This window comes from Podarcis melisellensis (assembly GCF_964234715.1).
Source record: "Podarcis melisellensis genome assembly, chromosome: 6".
Lineage (NCBI taxonomy): Eukaryota > Metazoa > Chordata > Lepidosauria > Squamata > Lacertidae > Podarcis > Podarcis melisellensis.
The window spans coordinates 98,075,182-98,102,002 of record NC_138538.1 but is presented as its reverse complement, the minus strand read 5'-3'; the positions used below and the strand labels follow the sequence as shown (position 1 = coordinate 98,102,002).

Genomic DNA, 26,821 nt, shown 5'->3' with positions numbered 1-26,821 from the left:
ACAAAATGTAATGAATGAAATATTAAACGCAGGGAAAATACCAAAGACCTGGAAAAAGGCTTTTATTACTTTGATTCCAAAGCAAGAGACAGATACATTGGAAGTTAAATTTTTTAGACCAATTTCATTATTAAATAGTGATTATAAATTGTTCACAAATATATTAGCTAATAGAATAAAGGGCATATTGTTAGAAACAATTAATCAGGATCAAACAGGATTTCTCCCAGGGAGACAGAAGAAGGATAATATAAGGAATGTAATAGATATTATTTGGAAGTAATGAATGAAAAACGGGCAGCTATGATGTTTATTGATGCTGGAAAAGTTGCTTCAAAGAGTGGCAGAAATATATTTTGAGATTTATCTGGCGAGGAAAGAAGCCAAGAACAAAATATAAATTATTAACAGATTTTAAAGACAAAGGTGGCTTCTCCTTACCAGATTTAAAATTATATTACGAAGCTTCTTGCATATGCTGGATCCGGGATTCGATAGTATTAAAAAATACAGATTTATTAGACCTAGAAGGACATGATAATAGATTTGGTTGGCATATGTATTTGTGGTATCAGAAGGCAAAAGTACACAAAAGCTTCAACAATCATATAATAAGAAATACGATTTTAAAGTTTGGGGAAATTATAAAGATTTGCTAGAACAAAAAACACCATGGTGGCTTTCCTCACTGGAAGCAACATTCGTAAAAAAATTAAATATGAAACCTAATTGGGCAACATATAGAGAGTTGTTAACGGAAATGGATAACCAATTAAAATTGAAGGATTTTCAAGAGGTAAGAGGAAATGTAACAGATTGGCTACAATATTTCCAGTTAAATGAAGTATTCAAAAATGATAAAAAGAAAGGGTTCACCTACAAAATCTCAAATTTCAAGAGAGAAATAATAGAAAGTGGTACTAAATTATTATCAAAAATGTACAGTGGTACCTCGGGTTACATACGCTTCAGGTTACATACACTTCAGGTTACAGACTCCACTAACCCAGAAATAGTGCTTCAGGTTAAGAACTTTGCTTCAGGATGAGAACAGAAATCGGGCTCCGGTGGCACGGCAGCAGCAGGAGGCCCCATTAGCTAAAGTGGTGCCTCAGGTTAAGAACAGTTTCAGGTTCAGAACGGATCTCTGGAACGAATTAAATACTTAACCCGAGGTACCACTGTATAACCTGTTGTTGGAATGGGAAACTAAAGAGAAGAAGTTATGTGTGTTATGATAAAGTGGGCAAAAGTTGTGGGACATAATATTCAGATGACAGCTTGTGAAAGACTATGGAAAAATGATATAGTCCTTACTTAAAGAGAATTATATTAAAATGAGTGGCTGGGGAAACTCAGCCAGATGGGCGGAATATAAATAAATTATTATTATTATATTATTATTATACTGTAGGTGGTATTCTTGGGAGAAGGGCAATGACAGGCCTAGACAGCATCTTGAGAAGTAGAGACATCACCTTGCCAACAAAGGTTCGTATAGTTAAAGCTATGGTTTTCCCAGTAGTGATGTATGGAAGTGAGAGCTGGACCATAAAGAAGGCTGATCGCCGAAGAATTGATGCTTTTGAATTATGGTGCTGGAGGAGACTCTTGAGAGTCCCATGGACTGCAAGAAGATCAAACCTCTCCATACTGAAGGAAATCAACCCTGAGTGCTCACTGGAAGGACAGATTGTGAAGCTGAGGCTCCAGTACTTTGGCCACCTCATGAGAAGAGAAGACTCCCTGGAGAAGACCCTGATGTTGGGAAAGATGGAGGGCACAAGGAGAAGGGGGCGACAGAGGACGAGATGGTTGGATAGTGTTTTCGAGGCTACCAGCATGAGTTTGACCAAACTGCGGGAGGCAGTAGAGGACAGAGGTGCCTGGCGTTCTCTGGTCCATGGGGTCACGAAGAGTCGGACACGACTAAACGACTAAACAACAACAACAGGTGGTATTTAATACTGGTTAAATTGGGTGGAGCTGTGGTCTAAACCACTGAGCCTCTTGGGCTTGCCGATAGGAAGGTTGGCGGTTCGAATCCCCATGACGGGGTGAGCTCCCATTGCTCGGTCCCTGCTCCTGCCCACCTAGCAGTTCAAAAGCACATCAAAGTGCAAGTAGATAAATAGGTACCACTCTGGTGGGAAGGGAAACGGTGTTTCCGTGCGCTGCTCTGGTTTGCCAGAAGCGGCTTAGTCATGCTGGCCACATGACCCGGAAAAACTGCCAGTGGACAAACGCCGGCTCTCTCAGCCTGAAAGCGAGATGTGCACCGCATCCCCACTGTTGCCTTTGGCTGGACTTAACCGTCCAGGGGTCCTTTACCTTTACCTTTTTAAATTTTCAAAAATGTACAAAACAAGAGAAAATAAGTGCTGGAAATGTAAAGAAGGTATGTTTTATCATATGTGGTGGCAATGTAAGGTTATTTAAAAATTCTGGGAAATGATATATAATGAATTGAAAAAAATGTTTAAAATAACCTTTGTTTAAAAACCAGAAGTCTTTTTATTAGGTATTACAGGAATGGATCTACCTAAAGAATATAAGAATTTGTTTATGTATGCAACAACGGCCGTCCGGATATTGCTAGCCCAACATTGGAAAGCAAAAAAGTCCCCACCAAGGAAGATTGGCAAATTAAGTTAATGGAGTATGCTGAAATGGCTAAATTAACTAGGAAACTTAGAAATCAAAATGACAACAAATATTTAAAAAAATGGGAAATGTTTGTTGCATATTTACAAAAGCAATGTACTCAAGTTAAGACATTAGCAGGATTTTTTTAAAAAAAACACTTGTAATGTTATAGACAATGTTTAAAATTGGAAGCTTTTAATGTTTAATAGACTATTGTATTTTAATATTCTGTTGAAAGCCGCCTAGAGTGTATTATTATAAGTTATTATAAGTAATCAGAGATACTTTATTGACATGCATGAATGAAAATGATACAGGGGCACCGGGGAGGCAGGGGAGGGAAGTAATTCCATAATGTGGATTCAATACTGACAATGTATATAGTTGTTTTATTTTATGCTTCTTACTTTAATGCAAGGTTTTTGGTTTTGTGAAAATTAATAAAAATATTATATATATATATATATATATGCAGGTTTTGGTGTCCTCGGGTGTCTTCCCGTGTAAAAGTTGGGGTGTCTAGGCGACGTTTCGACGAGGTCTCACTCGTCATCTTCAGGCTGGTGCTTTTGGCTTCTTGTTACTGGAACAGAGCAGGATCTCAGTGTTTGAGTTCCTATAAATACTGTTGAGGGGGTGTGGTGTATAGCCTCCAATGTTCTGGGCAGAGAGGTGCCTGGCGTTCTCTGGTCCATGGGGTCACTTCCCTATACACGAAGCCAAGCCAGAGCACAACTAAGTGCAGTACAGCCATCTTCTCAGAAAAACTCTTCACAAAGTTCAAGAGGTCAAGACACAAAGACTTTAGCAACTAATCCACACCTAATGACCCACCTAAGTGGTACTCAGGATATCACTCAAGAAATCACTCAAGATATCCCTCAAGTAATTAAGGAACAAAAGAAGAAAAGGCACACTAGCCTGGGAACTTCCTCTCTGCCCAGAACATTGGAGGCTATACACCACACCCCCTCAACAGTATTTATAGGAACTCAAACACTGAGATCCTGCTCTGTTCCAGTAACAAGAAGCCGAAAGCACCAGCCTGAAGATGACGAGTGAGACCTCGTCGAAACGTCGCCTAGACACCCCAACTTTTACACGGGAAGACACCCGAGGACACCAAAACCTGCATTCCTGTACCCGTGAAAATCTACGAAAGCAAATATATATATATATATATATATATATATATATATATATATATATATATATATATATATTTGCTTTCGTATATATCTAATAGACAACTAACTATTTCTCTACCTCAGCTGCTTCCCCTCTCTTCTGAAATAGGGGAGTCATCTTGTCACCTAACATGCAGGGTTACTGTAAGGATTACTTGCACACGATACACTCTGAACCCTCAAAAGAATGCCTATAATTTCCCCCCCATCGTTCTATCTAGTCCAGACTTTCTTAACCTAAGGGCCCCAGACAACTCCCATCACCCTTGATCACTGGCCATGCTGACTAGGAATGATGGAAGTTGTAGTCTAACAACATCTGAGGACCCAAGACAAAATGTTACCTAGGAATCAGCCACAGAATTAAGAAGTAATTTTGATAGTGGTCAGATGTAACTGGTTTCTATTAATGGACCATTTAAAGTATGCACCATACCAGCAGTTTTAGGAGGACAATTGATTTAATGCTTATCACCTTTTAATTCATAAATGCCTCACTGAAGCCAATCTCTCAAATCCATTTTTGCATGAGTGCAAAAACTTAGCAATCCAGGAATAAAAAATTGCATATTGGCAAATGTGAGGCTGGGGGAGAGAAAATATTGCTGAATTGCTGTAAGAAATGTTTCATTTTCCTTCTCACATGTCCTACTGCCCTTACACCTTATTCTTTCAGACGTATTCTTACAAGAGTTCATTAATTTTGGGCAGGCCTTCCAATTGCCATAGGATTCAGAAGAGGGATTGAGCAAAACCATTGTGATCACACACAACTATTGTGATCACGCACAACTGTAGAGTTGTTCATGTTTTCAAGAGAATTTCTTTGGCTCTTGGTTTCTCTGCTATTAGTTCAGTTCAGTTTTAACTTCTTGTTAAATATGTTCATATTTTTTTACTCTTAAGTTGGGTTTCATTGATTCTCTTTTCATACCCTTGACTGTAAGTGGCATTGACTACCATTATTAGAAAAGCCTGACACTCTACTAAATCAACGTATCTGAAGTTTATCACAAAGAGAGAGGTGCTTTGCTATAAGTAGCTGTGAGGATTCTGCGTAATGCATGGCCGCCAGTGTAACTCCAGGCCCTTTCCCTGAGTCCAGGGGTACCCAACATTGTGCCCTCCACATATGTTGTTGAACTTCAACTCCCAAGAGCCCTAGCCAGCAAGGCCAATGGTCAGGGATAATGGAAGTTTCTGCCCAGCAGCATCTTAGTTCCGTGGAGTATATTTGTTGTCTGTGGAAGCGGATCAGGGTCCCCCAAGGGTCAGTCTCAAAGAGGGCTGAGTTTGGGGTTCAGAGGAAGATGCTCTGTATAGGGAAGTTTTTTAAGTGTGGTGTTTTACTTTGGTTTTATAATTTGTTGGTAGCTGCTCAGAGTGGCTGGGGCAACCCAGTCAGGTGGACTATATATATATATAAATCCTGGGATAGATGATGATAGATAGATAGATAGATGACAGATAGATAGATAGATAGATAGATAGATAGATAGATAGATAGATAGATAAAGGTAAAGGTACCCCTGCCCGTACGGGCCAGTCTTGACAGACTCTGGGGTTGTGCGCCCATCTCACTTAAGAGGCCAGGGGCCAGCGCTGTCCGGAGACACTTCCGGGTCACGTGGCCAGCGTGACATCGCTGTAGATAGATAGACACTTTGTAACTTCTGAATCTTAATTATAGAAATAGCATGTGCCAGTTTTCTTCCTTTAGGTGGCAGCTGCTGCTTTAAAGTGATACTTTCTGCAGCAGGCTGGAGAGGAGGTTGAGCAGTGGGAGAAGAGAGGCCTGGGGAGCCACGGGGGGGGGGGGCTCCATACCCCAAGTGCTTCAGCGCTAGAAACAAGCACAATCTCCAGACTGGCTGCTGGCAGCCTTTCACTGATGCATTTCACTACTGCATCGCTTGATTTCTGTTTGTCACCTTTGGTGGAGATGGTCCAGAAAGGTGGCTTACATAAAATAAGCTTTCAAAGAAGAATGACCATTTTTCTACAGCAAATGCTTCAGTATCATCAGCAGTAAGGGCCCAAACTACCGGTAACTATTGTACCAAATGCACGAGGTCACCAAGGACAGCGGCTGCACCTCTGGTGACATCTAGTAGAACTTGCCTGTGTCACAATGACATTGTGTCATTCCACCAGAGGGCTGAGGAAATCTGGATCACTATGACATCAGGACACGGCAGTTTTACTAGACATTATGGGGGGCGGGGGGGGAGAGAGAGCTGGATTCATGGCTGCTGATTTAGTTTTGTGTCATGGCTTTGCTAAATTAAGACTGTTGTACAGATTGCTCTTCTACGTAGCTTGCTTTTAGCACCTGCACATTTACCAGCTGTTGCAAATTCCATCACTGTTTCCTTTACGGAAGCAATTAGCTCACCCAGGAGGGATGATCACACTGCATATTCTGCTTGCTCTCCCAGGAGCACCTCCTCTCTCCCTCCCTCCCTCCCTCTGCTCCAGTACACTCTGTGATAGTTTTGTGGGGTGGTCAATATACTACACTAGTGATATGGAGGGGGGAGCCATTTCTTTTCTTCAAATCAAGCAAACAATAAAAAGTATGAAGGAGTCATGCTTCTGCAGCCGGATTTCTTTTTAGCCTCATCACAGCTACCTCGTTGCAGACCTAAAAGTAATCCTTCTGCATATTGGAGCAATTAGACAATTGTTTGGCCAACAGCCATGTTAGTCAGCAGCAATGAACAAAACTGAGACCACGTTTGGGTCGTGAGAAAGTAGTTGTCTCTCTGTCCTGGGCATCAGTTAGATCTGCAGCTGCTAGTAGGTGGTGAGAATTCTCTCCCATGCCTTGGGAAACTTCATATCCTAGTGATGTACAGTCATACCTTGGTTGCCAAATGCCTTGGAACTCGTACATTTCGGCTTCCGAACTATCAAAAACTAGAAGTGAGCATTCCATTTTTCGAACGATTTTTGGAAGCTGGATATCCAGCGTGGCTTCAGCAGGATGCTCCTGCAGCCAATCAGAACGCATTCTGTTCGAGAACCAAGCTATGACTGTATGCAGATCAAACTGTTGTTAAAGGCACAGAAGGGGAATGCATTCTTTGGATAGATGCTGAGCAGCTTTAGTATAACTACACTTTGGGAACCTAAGCTATCTAATGATGGAAGATTTACACAACCTTGATCCCAAACCAAGGTTTAAAATGTTATAGGTCAAAATCAGGGCTTGGAACAGAACCTGGAAACAAACTGAGCAAGATATGTTCTGTTCAACACACACCACTTAGCAACCTGACCCATATTTGGGAGAAGCTGCGGTTGCTGCACTGTTTTCAAAGGCAATCCCAGTTGTGCTGAAGATTTTAGTAATCCAGTCTGGATGTTATCAGAGCATGGATGTCTCCAAAAAATCATTCTCTACCCAGCAGGTGTCTGCAGCTGGTCAAAAGGTGTTTCGCCATGTGATACATGAGTGGGGTTAAACCTCTACTGAAACAGCTACACTGGCTCCCCACATGCCACCAGGCAAAGTTTAAGCTTCTTTTAGTTTTGCCAACCCCATGCTGTGGAATACCTTGCCACCAACTTTCAGATGTCTCTTGAATAATTATTTATGCCAGCATGTACTTCCAGTTGCTTAACCACTGCTCCCAATATGAGCTAGTCATTTTAATTATTATCTTGTATCACTTTATTCTATTCTAAGTTTTATTGCATATGACTATACTGTTGTACATTACCTTGTTATTTTATATGAATGGGAGGTACATAATTTTTAAATATAGATAAGACCACCCTGATCCTTCAGGGAAACTTCAACCCCAGAGCAGGTTGAACATTTCCATATTCAGTTAAAGTACCAGCCAACTCCTCCTGAGAAATCTCTATGTGGGACAAGAAGCTACAGTTAGAACTGGATATGGAACAACTGATTGGTTCAAAATTGGGAAAGGAGTACGACAAGGCTGTATATTGTCTCCCTGCTTATTTAACTTATATGCAGAATTCATCATGCAAAAGGCTGGGCTGGATGAATCCCTAGCCGGAATTAAGATTGCCGGAAGAAATATCAACAACCTCAGATATGCAGATGACACAACCTTGATGGCAGAAAGTGAGGAGGAATTAAAGAACCTTTTAATGAGGGTGAAAGAGGAGAGCACAAAATATGGTCTGAAGCTCAACATAAAAAAAAAGATCATGGCCACTGGTCCCATCACCTCCTGGCAAATAGAAGGGGAAGAAATGGAGGCAGTGAGAGATTTTACTTTCTTGGGCTCCATGATCACTGCAGATGGTGACAGCAGTCACAAAATTAAAAGACTCCTGCTCCTTGGGAGAAAGGCGATGGCAAACCTAGACAGCATCTTAAAAAGCAGAGACATCACCTTCCCAACAAAGGTCCGTATAGTTAAAGCCATGGTTTTCCCAGTAGTGATGTATGGAAGTAAGAGCTGGACCATCAAGAAGGCTGATTGCTGAAGAATTGATGCTTTGAATTATGGTGCTGGAGGAGACTCTTGAGAGTCCCATAGTCTGCAAGAAGATCAAACCTCTCCATTCTTAAGGAAATCAACCCTGAGTGCTCACTGGAAGGACAGATCGTGAAGCTGAGGCTCCAATACTTTGGCCACCTCATGAGAAGAGAAGACTCCCTGGAAAAGACCCTGATGTTGGGAAAGATGGAGGGCACAAGAAGAAGGGGACGACAGAGGACGAGATGGTTGGACAGTGTTCTCGACACTGAGTCTGACCAAACTGGTCATGAGTCTCACCAAACTGTGGGAGGCAGTGGAAGACAGGAGTGCCTGCCGTGCTCTGGTCCATGGGGTCACAAAGAGTCGGACACAACTAAACGACTAAACAACACCAGCCAACAGCTTGCCTCCCAATCAAGCAACAAGACCATATTCAGGAAACTGTTGATGGGGCCTAAAAGTGTATTGGGGGGACACTGGTTGCCAGTATGGTCTGGAAATTCCTAGTGCTGTACTGTTGCTGAATTTGTGGACTTGATTAGCATTTAGGTCAGAGAGAATCCCATTGAAGCACCATATAAAACACTCTGAGCTTGCAAAATAAGAGTGTGGTTTAACTCTGAAGATAAATCACAGAACAGGAATAAATAAGAAGACAATCATAGTATAATATGGAGTTGGAAGGGACCCGAAGGATCACCAAGTCCAACCCCCTCCAATGCAGGAATCACAGCTAAAGGATCCCAACAGGTGGCCATCCAACCTCTGTTTGAAAACTTCCAATGAAGGAGAGTCCACCATCTTCATTTGCCAAACAAGAAAGCACTAAATATGAGTAGCTAATAAATAATGAGAGGCTTAATGCAATTTTAAAAAGTGCCCAAATACTTCTGACAATCACTAGCTAGAACTCTGGAAGCAAGCTGACGTCGTCCTGAGCAGCTGGGCAGAACGCTGCCTGCAGCACTTCTTTGTATCTCTGCAATGAAAACAGCCAATGGCTCGCATTGTGATATAGTCACTTCTGTACCCAGAGCAAACATCCAGTACTATATGCCTGCAGGACACAGCACCACACAAGTTAAAGCACACTCACACATGTATCCAGGACACTATATGTAGTGGGCAGAGAAGCTTGCACTCCAATCCAGCAAAGGAGGTCAGTGCAGATAACCAGTATGGATGCTTTTTGTCCTCATTGCATTGTTTTCAAGCTGTGTGTGTGTATTATAATAGATTATGGTGCACTGGCAAGCTTATTCTGATGCAACTCATCACATGTAAAAGACCTTTTGAAAGGGCAGCTAGATTAGGGCGTAAAAGTCAAAAAAGAGAAAATATCCCTTTTTGGGGGATTCCTTTGGAGAGCGACTGATCAAATAAATTCATTTAAGAATAAGAAATAATGGTAGAGGAGATTCAAACCTATGGCTCCTGAATTTCAGACTCCTGTAGACTATTTCTGCTCTTCCAGCATGAATCAGCTCACTAGCTGAAATGCTGCCATCTGGTCAGCAGCAGGTAAGCAATAAATCATACGGTGTCAGTAAAGTTAACTCTTAATTCAAGGAAACAATGTTGACTCAGGCCAGGCCTAGTGAGCACAGCAACTCGTCCTGGTAGATCTTGCCCCTATAAGGCAGTTGTGGGGACTGAGGGTCCGTGCCTTCCCACAGTTCCCTAAGTCATCTCCTCCCTTGGGACCTTCCTGTCAGGGAACTGACATCGGAGCCAGAAGTGGAGGCAGGGCTCCCAAGCGATGCCGGAGAAGGGCCAAGCAGGGGGAGAGGGGACTCATCAGCTGGGGAAGAAAATCAGCGTAACACCAGGGATAAAGGGGGGGCGGATGGGGGAATCGGAGAGAGGGCTCCAGGACTCTTCGCTGGAGACCAGCGGGGAGAACACAGGTCCTCCGCTACCCACACCCACCCTGCGCAGAAGACATCCGCGCGGGGAAAGTAGGCATAGACTTGGCGTCAAAGAACTTCTTTGCTGGAAGAAGTTCAAGAAATGCCCACTGATGGATTCTGCTAGCGACTGAACAACCACGAAGTGAAGGGCTGTCCAGCCAGGAAAGGTTTAACCAGGCAACCTACCCAGGAGTGGCGGCAACTTACGCACGAGCAACCCCATATAACCATTACACTTCCCAAGCAATCCGAGACTCCATTGCTGTGTCTATCTTTGCTCCGCTCTCTTCATAACTCTTCTGGTTCTGGGAGATATGGGGGGAGCTGGTCACAGCAGGAGGCGGAGACACCTGAGACGCTTCCCTAGTCAGGTTCATCTCTGCCTCTTGCCCCCCCCCCCACCTGCTTCCACTTCAGCTTCTGCCTCTGATTACGGACTTCTCTCTGCCACAGTCTATTCCTGCTCACCGAACCCTGTTGCCCCCGCAGCTTCCAATACCTCCCCTTCCCATTCTTTTCTCTCTTCTTCCTCTGACCACTCATCGTGATCCCACCACCAATACTTGGGCTCTGAGCCTTCTTCACTTGGGGCTTCCCCAGCTGGTGCCTCCCACCATTCCTCTGCACCCAGCCAGTCCCTGACGTTGTCCAGTCAGGAGCAGTTGTGCACCACCTCATCTTCAGGTTCCTCCCCCTCCTCAGTATTCCATGGTTGGCTTTGCTTTTCTGTGCTGCCCTTGGCAACAAGGCAATGGCCAGCTAAGTTGCTCCATCTGATGCCCTCACTAAGTCTCTACATGCTTTTCTTCTACTACCGCTTCAAAGGCAGGCCTTCCTCTTCCCAAAATTAAAACTTTACACATTTAATGGTATCTTAATAATTCTAAATATGTTGCACAGTCTTTAATGCCTATTCTGTTCTTTGTCCAAGATGCATCCAGATGTCCTATTACTTCACTATTTTTAATGGAAGCTGAAAATTCAGGGATAGAACTATAGTCAGTATGATGATGTAACAGAGGAGACATAATGCTTATAGAATCGTAGAACCATATAATTGTTTTGCACAAAAGCACTTTAAAATGGACTGGATTTTATTTCTCTGTGGTGCAACTGAAGCTACCAAGAGAGACCTGTCTAATAAGCAACCATTGTACTCAGGCCGATGCAATTTTGTAGCAGCCTATTTCTCACTGGAGAAGAAATTGGATTTGAGACGGTTGGCTCTTTAATTCCTTACCTGTAATTCTCTGGCTCTCTTTTCTTCCTTGAGGCATTAGCTGTAAGCATAGCAACATCTCCTGGCAAGGACTGGCCATGACAGCTCTATTTCAATGTGTTCTCAAAAGGCAGATTTAGCAGGCTGGTTTACAACAACAGATATCTGAATGCTGCTAGCTGTCAACGTCAATATGCGAATGCTGACAATACCCAAACAATTTTGTGAATACCTACAAAAATGTTTTTCACTTTCCTTTCACTCAAAGGCTTAGTTGGCAAATGCACTGAGATCGTGACCACTAATGTTCAGAGGTGCATATATTGAGATTTCAGTCATTTGCAACATTTATCTGGGATGTAAATGCCAGCAGTCGCCAAATGTCCCTCATATATTGTGATGCATACCCCAGACTTCATCCAAAAAGATGTGCAGCTGAATGTTCATATAGGAATGACCGATAAAGAATAAGAGAGCTGTGCACGTGACTACAGTGGTGCCCCGCAAGACGAACGCCTCGCAAGACGAAAAACCCGCTAGACGAAAGGGTTTTCCGTTTTGGAGGCGCTTCGCAAAACGAATTTCCCTATGGGCTTCCTTCGCAAGACGAAAGCCCATAGGGAAATCTCCAGGGACAGCGGGGAAGTGCAGCGCGTCTTCCCCACTGTCCTCGGACCTCCTCCGAAGCCTGGTGATGGGGCGGAGAGCTCTCCGCCCCATCGCCAGCCTCCTCCGAAGGCTTGCGGTGGGAGGAGGGCTTTCCTCCCTACCGCCAACATTCAGAATGCTGTTCTGAATGTTGGCGGTGGGGAGGAAAAACCCTCCTCCCACCGCAAGTCCCAGGAACAGAGGAGAAGCGCTGCGCGCCTTCCCCTCTGTTCCCGGACCTGTCCTGAAGGCTTGCGGTGGGAGGAGGGCTTTCCTCCCCACCGCCAACATTCAGAATGCTGTTCTGAATGTTGGCGGTGGGGAGGAAAAACCCTCCTCCCACCGCAAGTCCCGGGAACAGAGGAGAAGCGCTGCGCGCCTTCCCCTCTGTTCCCGGACCTGTCCTGAAGGCTTGCGGTGGGAGGAGGGCTTTCCTCCCCACCGCCAACATTCAGAATGCTGTTCTGAATGTTGGCAGTGGGGAGGAAAAACCCTCCTCCCACCGCAAGTCCCGGGAACAGAGGAGAAGCGCTGCGCGCCTGCCCCTCTGTTCCCGGACCTGTCCTGAAGGCTTGCGGTGGGAGGAGGGCTTTCCTCCCCACCGCCAACATTCAGAATGCTGTTCTGAATGTTGGCGGTGGGGAGGAAAAACCCTCCTCCCACCGCAAGTCCCGGGAACAGAGGAGAAGCGCTGCGCGCCTTCCCCTCTCTTCTCGGACCTGTCCTGAAGGCTTGCGGTGGGAGGAGGGCTTTCCTCCCCACCGCCAACATTCAGAATGCTGTTCTGAATGTTGGCGGTGGGGAGGAAAAACCCTCCTCCCACCGCAAGTCCCGGGAACAGAGGAGAAGCGCTGCGCGCCCTCCCCTCTGTTCTCGGACCTGTGCTGAAGGCTTGCGGTGGGGAGAAAAGCCCTTCTCCGCACCGCCAGCCTGGCAAGCGGTCTCCATAGGAACGCATTAATTGATTTTTAATGCATTCCTATGGGAAACCGTGCTTCGCAAGACGAAAAACTCGCAAGACGAAAAAACTTGCGGAACGAATTAATTTCGTCTTGCGAGGCACCACTGTACTATCAAAATGGGAGTTGGTGCAGCATATTATTAAGAGAAGAGTCTGAAGTGGAATCAAGGAAGGCCTTGACACTCTATCTTCAGGATCTCACTAGAGGCCCTTCTCCCATGATGACCACAGGGACATGGGAGTGCCTGATATGTCCATCCATACAGCACTCTGTGCTCCCGCCACAGGAACTCCTAAAGAACTTCCTTTCCCTGGGGGGAGGGGAGAAGCAATAGAGATGGATGGGTGATCTGCCATAATCCAGCTTTCAATGTTGCCTCCTGTCCCCAACTGCTACCACAAAAACCTTTGTGTCCTGAGGTAAGAAGAACAAGCTTTCAAGGGGGCTTTCTTTCTCCTGCTTGTATCATTGTTATTGATGCTTATTGTTTTAGAAATTTAATGTAAACTGCTTTGTGAGGTCCACCTGAGATATACTTTTTTTTAAGGGAGCTATCACCGCCCGCTTGCTCATAGCTGTAACATCAGAAGCCCCAGGTCCCCTGGGAGGCATCTAGGATGCAGTTCCTTCTAAGTCCAGAACTGCCCCACCTATCAGGAAGGGGGTAGTTGGCATAGGAAGAAGCCATATTGTAGGGCTCCTGTCATGTCAGCTGCTACTTCTACTGTTACCACGGCAGTGATGTAGGGAATATACATGCAGAAGTGGTTCCTGTGTCTCTGTGCTTCTGGTAGACAAAGCACTAGGTGGACTTAAGCAAGACCTTGGTCTCTCAGTTGCCTTAAGATGTTAACCATCTTGGTTTACCTTGCAGGGATTTTCTAAGGATTTGGAATCTCCATAAAGCATTTTTAACACTGAAATATGCTATGTAAATATTAAGCATTCTTAATGCCCATTACCATGACAACCTTGAGCTGGTTATAGCTGGAATTCATGGGGACAAGGCAACACATTCCTTTGCTTCTTTTTGTTTTCATTTTCCTTGTGATACAAATCCGTGAAGGGTACACTGATTCCTTAATTAGCATGAATATTTGAGACTCATTTTTTAAAAAGCAGCTTTTCAATTTTCCCTTATGTTGCAAAATGCTCTCCAGAAAAACTGAAAAGCAACAGTTTGCACAATGTAATGTGCAGTGATAAAAGGGAGACAACATGAATTGCTTGACTTGCACACCAACCCCCCTTTCAGCAACCGAAATTCACTTGTCTAGAGTTTACTATTGCAAGTGCTAAAGGAACAGGAGCTGATGTCTTGAATCTCGTAGCAACTTGAAACAGATGCCTTTGAGACTTTGCTTCACCCTTTGTATTACAAATAAGATTCTACGTAAATCTGGGTCTCCAGGTACTAGACCTCAATAGCGGGACTTATATAGCAAGGAGAGAAAATGTGGTCTCCCCCTCCCCTCCAGTTCATGTTATGATCTCTTTCAAAGTTTGTGCTCCTATGTGGAAGCTGACTAGTGAATTTATATCAGGGCAGGAGGAGGAGGGGGAGATGCTGCCCATCTGATTGGGATGCCCCAGCCGCTCTGGGCAGCTCCTAGCAAAATATTAAAAACACAGTAAGACCTGAAACATAAAAAACTTCCCTGTACAGGGCTCCCTTCAGATGTCTTCTCAAAGTCAGGTAGATGTTTCTTTCCTTGACATCTAAGGGGAGGGCATTCCACAGGGCAGGTGTGACTCCCAAGAAGGCCCTCTGCCTGGCTCCCTGTCAGGGAGGATGTTAAGGAGAAGCAGTTGGGTGTTGCACATTATTTATGCCACACGTTTGTGGAGGGAGGGGGTGTGCTTGTCTTATGGCGTCGCTCAGCATAGAATGAGTACATGGTAGGGTCTATAAGGTGCCAAGGGGCGCCATGAGCCAAGGGGGGCCTTCAGCAGCCAGTCTCCAGTAGCAACTTACTTCTTCTGCCCCAAGTACCTGGTGGCCTCAGAGATGAGGCAGACTAGACCTTACAGAAAAAGATGTCCTTTCTGTGCTGCACTTCCTGCCTGAATAAAGTCAGCTGACCTTGCCAGCTTCGATATTGTCAGCTGATTATCCAAGTCAGTTAGGACACACCAGGCTTCCTTATTGCTTCTGGGTCTAATTTTTGTTTGAAGGATATTGTGTTGTTTTATTATTTTGTATTATTATTATTATTTATTATTACTCTGAGCTGACCTGGCATTCAACAACAAAAGGCAAAGACCTGAGGGCTGCAGTTCCCCAGGTTGGAGGAAGGGTTGGCACACGGCCTGCCCCAACTCCCACCCCATATCTGCCCCTACCCTGAACCACTGTGATTGGGGCACCCACTGCTCTCTCCCACTCCCCTCTTCCCAGACACACCCCACAAAGAATCTTGAATTTAAACACATACCAGTTACAACAGTTTAAAACAATTCAAAATAATTAAAATCAGATTAAAGCAGTTTAAAACATCTTTGACAGGTGGGGCGATGACAACAGAACTGGGACAGCATCCCAACTCAACTTCCAAAGTTTCAGTCTGTTGGTCAGTCAGTCAGGGCCCCGCCCACCCCAGGCCAGGTGGAAGAGGCCTGCTGCCAGGCCGGGACTCACAGCTGAGATGGAGGGGTTCACAGCATTAAATTTCTGAGAGAGTCTTGCTTCACAGCAGCCGTGGATTCAGGAAGAAATCTACCACCGTGTTCTGACCCTCTCCCCAGCTTTCTTGCCTTTAACAGCCTGCAACCCTGTTTGTTCCCCTTTAGTTCACACGATGGCTAACCCTAAAACTCTCCTTCAAATTCTTTGTCTTCTAAGTGAGTTGAGGGAGGAGCATGCAGCTCCCTCTTTTTGGCTTTCCTAATGGCTCATCTAAGGTCTAAGGGTGAAGTCTTGCTCCTGTCCATCATAATACTGGACAGATCAATACAGGGTTTTGAGAGAGGTTAATTTTAACTATTAATTGAGAAACAGCAGCCATAGTCTAGGCCAGGAATGTTTTCCCTTGGTGACCCCGCCATGTTGAAAAATGTGTGTGTATGCATGGTGTTTCCTGTCCTGTCCAGAAATGCACTGTGCTAGATGAAGCAGGGTCTAGAAGTTTTCTAATATAAATTGAATAAAACTGCTTAACCCACTGAAAGATATATTTGAAAAGTGAATATTAAGGGGAACAATGCCTATTGTTAAGCCAGGTAGGTAAAGTAATGGTGTCATGTCCTCCATTGTGACACATCCCCCTGCTGAGTGACTTGGCTGAGCACTTTGGGAAGAGCAACCATTTGAGGATAGCTAGTCCAGGCAAAAGGAGCTAGTTTGTGACAAAACAAATAAGTTTTCCAGTGCATTGAAGAGATTCTTTTCACCTCAAGTGTAAGTAGGATTTCTAATTCTTTCTACATTCCGCTTCTTTCACTTTTCCTTCCACGAAAATCCATCACTATATGGATCTGCATGGGCTGCTCTCCTGGTCTTGTGGACATGTGTGTTGGAAGGACAGAAGATAAACAATGAAATTAGCTACCATAACATCTTAGAGACAGCCACAAACTTGAATGGTTTTCTAGGAGAATTAAACACGTTTATGGAGTATCCATGGCTACTAGCCAGGATGACTTATGTATGGCCCTGAATGCCAGTTGCTAAAGAGTAGGGAGAGTGTTACCTGCTTCCAGGCTTTGCGTGAGAACAGGATGCTGGACTAGATGCAATTTGGGTCTGGTCTGGCACACTCTGCTTCCATTCCCACGTAGTCTCAGTCTTCCTGCAAGCATTGAACTCCATTGATCTGACTTTAGCTGAGGTTTGCAGAATGCAAATTTGCACAGGCTTCTAAAGATGTGCAATAATTATAGGAGGAGAGTACCTTAAGGACAAAAAGTCAACTCCTTGACGCTGGTGGACGTGCCAGTCTGCTTTATGGCAGCTTTACTGACAGGCTGTATCACTTGGCTGTCCTGGGTCTCACCCAAAAAAATTAGCCTGCTAAAAAAGACGATAAACTCAAACACTTAGTATCTGCTTGTTTCTTTTGGAAAAAACAAAACAAACAAGAAAACCTTTTGTAGGTCTTTCCATACCAATTACTTTTGAATTATGTATGCCTCATGTCTTCTGAATCTCATCTATACCTATCCTTCAAAGAAATAAGAAAAGGGATATTATCTTGGTGTCAGAACTAGTTCCTTCTGATGGGAGACAGAAATTGTAAGTAAGCAACCTGTCCTGTGAGCAAGCCTGACCTGGAAGTTTTAATAAGAGTCGGGCTGTGCCACACAACCCGGCTCTGTTTTCGTATTGCTGTGGAGAAGCTTCCTTTTTGATTTCAGGAAAAACAAAGCCCGTTTTGCACAGTGCATCACTCACTCTCACAAGATGTAGAGATAGCCACCAGCCAGGATGGCTTTCAAAAGAGGATTCCACAAATTCATGGAGGATAAAGCTAAAAATGGCTAACTAGTCATGGTGACTATGTTCTAACCAGTGGCTCCGGCACCGGGCGCAGAGAGCAGCCGGGGCGTGGCTGGCGCACGTCCCAGGGCGCATGGCACGCATCCTGCGGGTGTGGCACGCGTCCTGCAGGGGCGTGGTGCCCAGCGCGGGGGGGCAGCCATGATGGCACCCCACTGGGATTGTGGTGCCAGGGGCGGTGCGCTCCCCTGTCCCCCTCCGCCAGTGGCAGAATAGCTCTGAATCAGAGGTGGGGAGAGTGCTGCTGTGCTGGGGTCCTGCTTTGGGGCCTTGCCTGGGCATCTGACTGGCACTGTGAGAACAGGGTGCTGGACTAGATGAGCCCCTGGCCTGATCCCACAGGCTCTTCTTTTGTCCTCTCCTTCGGTCAGAGTTCAGCGGCAGAACTGACATCTCCATAGTCCAAGGTTCAGGAGAGTGACAGACTTTCATCATGATATCTGGGTGTTTTAAAGCCATGCGTGGGGAGTTGTAGACCCTTGCAGCCGAGCCGCAACAGAAAACTTCCTGGTGAATATATTTAGGACTACAACTTCCACCTTTATTCACATCTGTGTAAGCCATCTTTCCTTCCTAGAAATGTTCGATAACATTTAAGGACATCATACCTCATTTCCTCACTCTTATCTATTTATTTATGTTGCCTGGAGCTGTGGCTAAATTTAATCCAGGCTATCGGACACAATGGCCTATAAATATGATTTCATTTGTAAATATTTTCCTTCTTAAGGCATCTAGGAATTATTACACTAGCCACTAGCTCACAGTCTAATATGCTGTTTTAAAAGAACAGTGTTTTAATCCTTGCATAGGTGAGAGGAGCAACTCTGAAGCAGGTAGTGGTGGTTATTTGCTAGGAAATAAATAATCCCTCCCAGTGATTTATCATTATGTGAGTAAAGAACTTTTTGAAGCCTCCACATCAAGTCTTACTTTTATTGACTGCCTTCTTTAAAGATGAATTGTTAGGCTTAAACACAAGTTACTCTCTGCTGCTGCCATTCCTTGGGCAACTGTTTATTACCTCTAACTTGAAATAAATAGCATGCAAGGAGATCTATTTCTCCCTGCTTGAACAACTGGCTCTTTCCTAGTGCTGGCAATCAATAGTAATCTTTCTGGACAGAACTGCCATTAAAAATTAAATGCTAGCTGAAGTTACTACCCCTCTAACCTCATTGCTCCCCTAGCTATGACAGTAAGCAAAAGGAGCAGAATATAAACCATCCAGGCTATACATAATAAATTTTTAAATATATTGCACAAGCCTGTAATTTTCCCCTAGATTGAAATCCATCCATGTGTTTAGAACTGCTCATGTGGATGTTTCTGGTCTTATATGCAGCCAGATTTATAACTTTCTTAAACATCCTATACAAAGCTGGAAAGCTGGAAGCAAAGATCCAAATCTTTGTTGTGTCTGTAGCCGCTGTTAGTCTACCAGTTGGTGGTGGGGGTGGGAATCAAAGATCACACATGGTACAACTTATTTAAAAACAAATATACATGCATATGCATCCATGATTTATGATCATTCAGAATGTTTATGAATTATTCTGATTTAGAGAGCTGTCCATCGTAATTAAAAAATATCTTAGGAACAGATCTTGTATCCGTCAGGACAATAAAAAATGTATTTTGATTATTTATTTATTTATTTATTCGCATGGACCGAATATGCCCCCTCAAACGGCTTATGCCCCTTATAGAGATATAATGCGTAGTTGTTTTACTTGTCATATTCACTTTGAAAACTTAAACTGAAGAGTTGGAATATATGGCCTCTAATGAGACATTAAAAGGTTATACACGTCATTTAATAATATAAATTTCCATGCTGAATCTGTCTTATCCCAGTGGTTTAGGAGGAAACTTTCATCACGTCAGATACTGGTGTATCTGAAGAAATGTGCATGCACACGAAAGCTCATACCAAGAACTAACTTAGTTGGTCTTTAAGGTGCTACTGGAAGGAATTTTTTTTTGTTTTGACTATGGCAGACCAACACGGCTACCTATCTGTAACTGGATCTATACCAATATGAGCCAAACTGGACATGGTACTAAAAGTGTGGCCGCTACCAATTTGACATTTAGCTCCTTCCTCTTCCCCTGTTTAGTTTATCATTCCTGTGTCCTGAAGTCATTCTTATCATTGTAGTGTGGAGCAGGAAAATACACAAAACTAAATTTTCAGGAAACAGGCAAATTTTACTAGCGTATGAAGAGGCTTTGTGGGGTTAGAGACATAGCAGCCATTATTCAGGGACAACTGCATGTTTAGCATCATTGCAGTTCTCAACTGTAGAGGTTGTTGGAGCAAGTTATCTACCCAGGAGCTGTCCTCAGTCCTGAAGGAGATGTCCCTTACTTTCACTGGTGCATCAATTCCTAGTCAATCTCTTTAGCTTCCTGTCACCTCTGCCTTTTGCCTCCATTTTATTTCTACCCAGCTTTATCCAACCCGTTAGATGTGTGACTTGCCATGTGCGTCACAGCTAAGACAGAAAAGGGAAGGGAAGAGGCACATGAGCTCCCCATCTTCTCTCAGTGGGCGGGAAGGCAGTGAGTACCCTCAGAGTACAACATTTGACTCCTGATGTTTTGATTGAAGCAACATATTCTAGAAAGATGACTAACCATCCAAACTCAAAATATGTTTTATCCTCTTCAGTATCTTTTTGCAATGGTTACATAATAAAGTCAAGTCAATTGAAAAATCATGGGTTTTTCAGCTTGGCATATTCTTCAAAACAGAAATGACAGCAAACTTCCCAGTAGGCTTATCAGTGGCATAAACTCTTGACAAACCTTTTGCCAAGAAGCATTGGCTTCCATGCACCTCATGCAGCCTTGCTTCCTTGGACTTTAGTTATCACCTGAAGAAAGAGCACCATTCTGGGATAATGGGCCCACTGATTATCATATGGACATTCAGATAATAATTCATTACACTCACACACACACACACACACTTAAGTTACCCAGAAGACATTGCCACCAAACACAGACACACACATCTAGAAATGTTTTTCTTAGATAAAGAATAGTGGTTGAATCAAAGCCAGAGATTACACCACACTTCTGAACTGATCGGTGTGCTAAAGAGAGAGAGAGAGATTCAATAAGGACTAGAATAGTATATTGTGAATTTCCCTGGATACGACGATTCACTTTTGTAATGCATGTACAAGAGAACTGGTGACTAGGTAAGGAGAACGATTTCAAACATTCTACTCCAAAGTGAAAATTGGATCCAAACAAAGAGAATGAGTGAGATAGATGAAAGCAGCATCTGAGACGGCTGCTTCAGTGAGTGAGTAAATTAATGCAAAAGGGTGTGATACTGATATCCAGGGAAATCAGGATCACAGCAAATGAAGCAAACATCAGTCATGGAAAATCCAAACAAGAGAGTGCCTGGGGATATGACGCTCGTCTGATTTTCTTATACAGTTTGCCCAAATAATTATAGGATTTAATCCTTGGAAATTAACAGAATTTGATAGGCAGAAGGGAAAGAATTGAACCATATATGTAGTTCATACACTGTCAAGGATTACCAAAGAATAGCTAATTGTAAATACAGGATTACAGAAGGGCGAAAGCATCAAGTGAAGAACAAGACCAGGCAAGGAGCTGCAGGGAGGGCAAACCATGGAACACAATTTTAGATATCAGGAGGTGTGGGAGAGGGGCAAAGCAGTTACAAGGTGTGGGAGGGCAAGATTCAGCATGGTCCAAAGTCCTATTCTTGGGCACATTCAAGGTTAAATTGCAGGAAAGCATCACATTTTCAGAATATTAACTGCAATTGTTTTCTTTCTTTATAGCTCCTGGCAATAATGATAATATCATTGAAATATTCATTTCTCTAAAGCAAAGGGATTTGTGCCTTTGACATGCATATATAGTATATAGGCCCTTGTAAAGGTGTTGAGTGATTTTTGTTTTTATCTGTAAGCCATCTTACATTCTACCAGGGAAAAAGGCAGGGTCTAAATACTAATACTAATACTAATACTAATACTAATAATAATAATTTGAAGTTAATAGTCAGAGTGTTGAGCCATCTAGCTGTCCAGAAACACAGGCGCATCAGGGAAATAATCACGTTACAATTATTCCTTTTTGTTTATGAAGTGCTAAAACCCTTGGCACCAAACAATGATTTAAAAAATAAAACGGGTCCCATCCAGAGGCTTATAATCCAATTAAACAGGTCATAACTAGGAAGGGAAATAAAGAGGGGTCAGTCAGGAAAAGCCAGAGTGAAGGCAGGGATGTGTCTAAAAATCAAACCAGAAGTGACAGCAGCAGACACATCCTGTAGTCACACGTCTGTTCTATTTTTGTAAAAAGCAGGAGATGGAGAGACCAAGTCACATGGTAAGGCTAGACTTCAGTCAAGCTCAGACACAGGCTGCTCTTCGGGTTCAACTTTCACCCCTGGTGGTCCGCGATCCGAAAGGGTCAGAGGCAGTTCATCTGGGCAAAGGTGGGCAGGTTGATGGACATGTTCCAGAGCGGGTAGACTGACGGAAGAGCTGGCTTAGGTGGTTGGCCATCATATGGCCAAACATAGTGGGTACTGATTGGCTTGTGGGATCAGCTGACAGTATTCAGGCTACATCTGAACCTGTAAAGGTGGCGTTTTCCCTTCGCAGTGACACTCCAGCACCGTAACACTACCACAGCGTGGTATTTACAGTCTTTATTACATATATACAAGAACAGCTACAGTTCAGAATTACGCCTCCAAACCCGTTGAGTCAGATTCACGGAGTGGCTTCCTACGATTCCCGTGCCAACAAAGTAGGCATGAGAATAGCACGAGACATCTTTGATCCTTACGTTTCATTTCCCTCCTTGTCTGTGCTGATTTGAAAGCCCCCTCCCGTCCTGACTCTGAGCTTCCTTCCTGAGCCTCTAGGTGGTTGCAGGGCTCTCCAGCATCTCTGAGCCCCTGTTCTCCCTGACTGCTCTCCGCTCCCTGTTCTGCCTCTTCTGCCCATTGCTCCTCAGAATCCTCCCTGACAGAACCTGAGACACACAAAGAGTGTGGTCTTCTTTGTGTGGTCTTCTGCTTCTCTGGTGATCACTCATAGCTCAGTAAGATTGTCTTCCATTAATGCGGTCTTAATGGTGTGACCGTAGGTGACTGTGGAGGCCAATTCTGGATCCACATGTCCTTCCACAGTGGGGACATAGGTTTCTGGGTGGGAGTTGATCACACTAAGGATCTGCCAAACCTGTCTTCCTCTTAGCTCATTTCTCCCTTTTGTCTTGAGTTTGGGCCTCTTCAAAGTCCATGAGGCCTTTAGGAAAGGCTGTTTGCCAATTGGAGCACTCACAGGTCAGTGTTTTCTAGTTGTCAGTGTTTATACTACATTTTTTAATATTCGCCTTGAGAACATCTTTAAACCTCTTTTGTTGTTGACCAGCATTACACTTACCATTTTTAAGCTGGGAATAGAGTAGTTGCTTTGGAAGATGATAATCAGGCATCTGAACAACATGAACAGTCCAACAAAGTTGCTTCAATAGTGGTGATCTTTGCTTCTTCCAGTACACTGGCAATAGTTCGCCTGCCTTCCTAAGTGACATGTAATTTTTTTGAAGATACTGTTGATGGAATCTTTTGAGGAGTTGGAGATGGCATTTATAAGTGGTACATGATTCACAAACGTAAAGTTGGTACTACAACAGCTTTGTAAACAAGTAATTTGGTTTTCCTGCGAATGTCCCAGTCCTCAAACACTCGACGCTCCAATCAGGAGAAAGCTGCATTCACAGAGCTCAGGCTTGTGGAAAGATAACTGCCTAAGTAAGAAAAACGATTGGTATTTTCTAATGTTGCACTATTAAGTTGGATTTGTGGCGCTGCAGAGGGATTGTTTTGTGTCTGTTGGTGCAGCACTTTGGTTTTTTTAATGTTGAGCGATAGGCCAAGCTCTTCGTAAGCTTCTGCGAATATATTTAGGATGGTTTGGAGATCATCCTCCGAGTGTGCACACACAATGTTGTCATCAGCATATTGAAGATGTATGACAATGTATAGGACATGGCTGCTGGAGGCAAGACAGTTGGTGTCAGGGACTGGTCTGAAGAGGAGGAGGAATGGGGAAGAGGAAGAAGGCCGTCTCCAGTTACAGCAGGACTGGGAGGATACAAACAACAGCAGAGTTATGCAGTTAGGAGAAGGGGGAGGGGAGAGGCGGCAGGCAGCTGATCCATCTCTGGACAGAGCCACTGACCCCCCCTTCTCCTAAAACGTGGCGTTCGTTAAGAGTCCAAGAACAAAGGGCTCAACAGCAATTGTCCCCTGACAGACGCCGTAGAGGGAAATGCTGTTGCCAGAGGGAGAAGGGGGAGGAGCTCAGTGCAAGCGGAATTATGAGGAAGGACTGGAATTCTTTGTCTGTTACCAAGGTGACGGAACAAATCATACGTAAGAACTTTCTTCTTTCCTCCCTGCCTGTGTGCCGGTTGAGGGAGGGAGAGGATTCCTCAAGCCTGACAGTTGGAGGCCTCTCAGCTCCCCAGCCAGCAGTAGGGAGGGGGCTCTCTCCGTAAGGAGAGCGGGGGAGTCCCCACACTACTCTCCTGTGCTCTGCTGCTCCAGGCACATAAAAGAGATTTTTCTGTCAATTTTCAGTTTCTTTTGGGTTCTACTTTTTCCAGTTCTAAGTCTGGCTCTCCACATTTCCACATCAGTTTGTGGTTTTTTTAAAGAATCCTTATGAAAAGTCTTAAGAATTTTAGACTGAGTTCTTCCCAAAATATATAGTTAAGTATGCAGCTTTACCATATGTGTGTGAATGCGCATGCAAATCAATTCCCTATAATATAAAGCATTTTTGTTATGTTATTATCAAAAATATATGTGTATTTTTATGCACATTTTTGGTGCAAAAAACGACAAGAAAAGAAGAAAGGACTGCCCACGATTGAAGAATGGAGAACGAAATTAATGGATTATGCAGAACTGGACAGATTAACAGGGAGGATTCGCAACCGACGGGACCAAAGATTCACTGAGGACTGGAATAAATTTACAGAATATATTAAAAATATTTGTGATAATGATATAACGTTTGTAAGTTTCCAAGAAGCTCTGTAAGAAGGTTTGGTAGAAATATTGTTTAAATAACATGGTAAGATAAGATATACATAGTGCAATATAAATGAAGAAATGTAATAACTACGGAAAATTATCAGACATGCTGATGGAAGTATAAAAGAAAAAAGACGTGTGATGAATTCCTAATGTTTAATTGTGTTATAAATTTGTTTTTATTGGAAAATTAATAAAAATTATATACAAAAAAAAAAAGAAGAAAGGAGAATTATTTGATGCCAAGACCAAGCTTGGGGTAAGTACTCTGATGAGAGAATGCCCAACAGAGATTTAAAGTCACAAAGTACTTTAAAGCAAAGCAAAGTGTGGAAATATAGGCTGTTGGACCTTCCAAATATGCCCTTTGAAGTGGGTCTCAAAGTTTCCCACTTCCCCCGACATTTTGGGTAAGTTAAAATTGGGTTACCTACAAACTCTCCAAAGGTCAGATTCATGCGTTTTAGAAAAGTTGAATTAATAATAATAGTAATAATAATAGTAATAATAATAGTAATAATAATAGTAGTAGTAATAATAATAATAATAATAATAATAATTTATACCCCGCCCATCTGGCTGGGTTTCCCCAGCCACTCTGGGCGGCTTCCAACACAATATTAAAATACAGTAATGCATCAAACATTAAAAGCTTCCCTAAACAGGGCTGCCTTCAGATGTAGTCTAAAAGTCTGGTAGTTGTTGTTCTCTCTGACATCTGGTAGGAGGGTGTTCCACAGGGCGGGCACCACTACTGAGAAGGCCCTCTGCTTGGTTCCCTGTAATTTGGCTTCTCGCAGCGAGGGAACCGCCAGAAGGCCCTCGGTGCTGGACCTCAGTGTCTGGGTAGAACGATGGGGGTGGAGACAGTTCCTATATTATTGGTAGTGAGAGCCATGCAGTTGAGCTGGAGCAACCAGCTGAAACCCCTTCGCATGCACTGCAAAATTCAAAGAAGTGCAAATTTCAAAGGATGTCTGCATTTCAGTTCGTGTATTATTTCAGACAGTAGAGAGGTTTGCCTTAAAATGAAAACCAAATCAAAGGTGTCCCACATCCTGAATAAGGACATGCTAACCTGGATCTTCAAGTAAGATGTACTTGAAAAATGCATACGATACAGTGTCAAAATATTAGCAATTCCTACATGACCCGGAAGCTGTACGCCAGCTCCCTCGGCCAATAAAGTGAGATGAGCGCCGCAACCCCAGAGTCGGCCACGACTAATGGTCAGGGGTCCCTCTACCTCTACCCACCTCAAGTGGCAGCCACTAAACTGGAGCAGAGGAGCGGGGAAATAACATGATGATATCAAGCTTCACTTCAACCACATGTTACCAAAGAGATGCAGCGCAAGGCACAGGTTGGTGGAGCCCACAATTCTTCCCATAGCATGCAGTGTGTGCCTTTAGTTTGAACCTTGTTCAAATGCAACATTAGGGTCCAATATCTTGATTCTCTGTTTAGTTACCAGACAAACCCCCCCCACCCCCCCGCAACTGGAAAACATCTACATAATAAAGCTGAAACAAGGACCTAAGAAAGAGGGCATCTTTAAGGGAAAGGGTTGACCTGCCCTTTACATCTAACCCATCTCCTTGTTTTGTCAATTTAGTTCACTTTTCCTCTCCATTAAAAAAAAAATGCCTAGCTGTCTTTTAAATTCTGTCACTTATGCTACTCGCTTCAGTGGCTTTTCACTTGCCAAGTTATTCCATAGGTTTATTGCTCTTTCAGGGGGATTATTTCAACTTACATTAAATAGTAATATTCGGAGACAGGAGGCAGGTTTTCAGCAGCTTCTACTTCCCTCTCTTCTCATCCTGAAATGGGACACCGCTAACGCCTCTGAACACATTTGTCTCCTGCACATGAGGGTATATTCCTCCTGGTTGCAGCTATTCCCGCTTTCCCCAGACCTATCCAGTCTTGTATACATCTCACGCAGGCCAGGCTGACAATGAAGGGTCTGTGCATAGCTTAGCTCTGGGCGACAGTCGTCCCATTTATTATTTCTACCTAGTGCTGCAGTTGAACATGGCATTTTACAGCGCAAGTGGTCTAGACTCTGTCCCAAGAGCACAGCAGCCGAGTCAGAAAAAGTGAGCTACAGACTAAGCATTTTGCATGCTGAGCATATATTATAATGAAAATTTAAGTATTTTAAAGCAGCA

The 26,821-nt window shown here is 43.7% G+C and overlaps 1 protein-coding gene and 1 long non-coding RNA gene across 2 annotated transcripts in view; one reads left to right on the top strand and one right to left on the bottom strand.

The window, feature by feature from the left end:
• Positions 1 to 26,821, bottom strand: part of TSEN15 (tRNA splicing endonuclease subunit 15) — a 306,977-nt gene that overhangs the window by 231,867 nt on the left and 48,289 nt on the right. The gene's annotated exons all lie outside the window — the stretch shown is intronic.
• LOC309371741 lies at positions 15,674 to 21,476 on the top strand. The gene is made up of 3 exons (XR_014169270.1): positions 15,674 to 16,436; positions 17,902 to 18,040; positions 19,984 to 21,476. It is a non-coding gene; the product is annotated as an uncharacterized lncRNA (long non-coding RNA).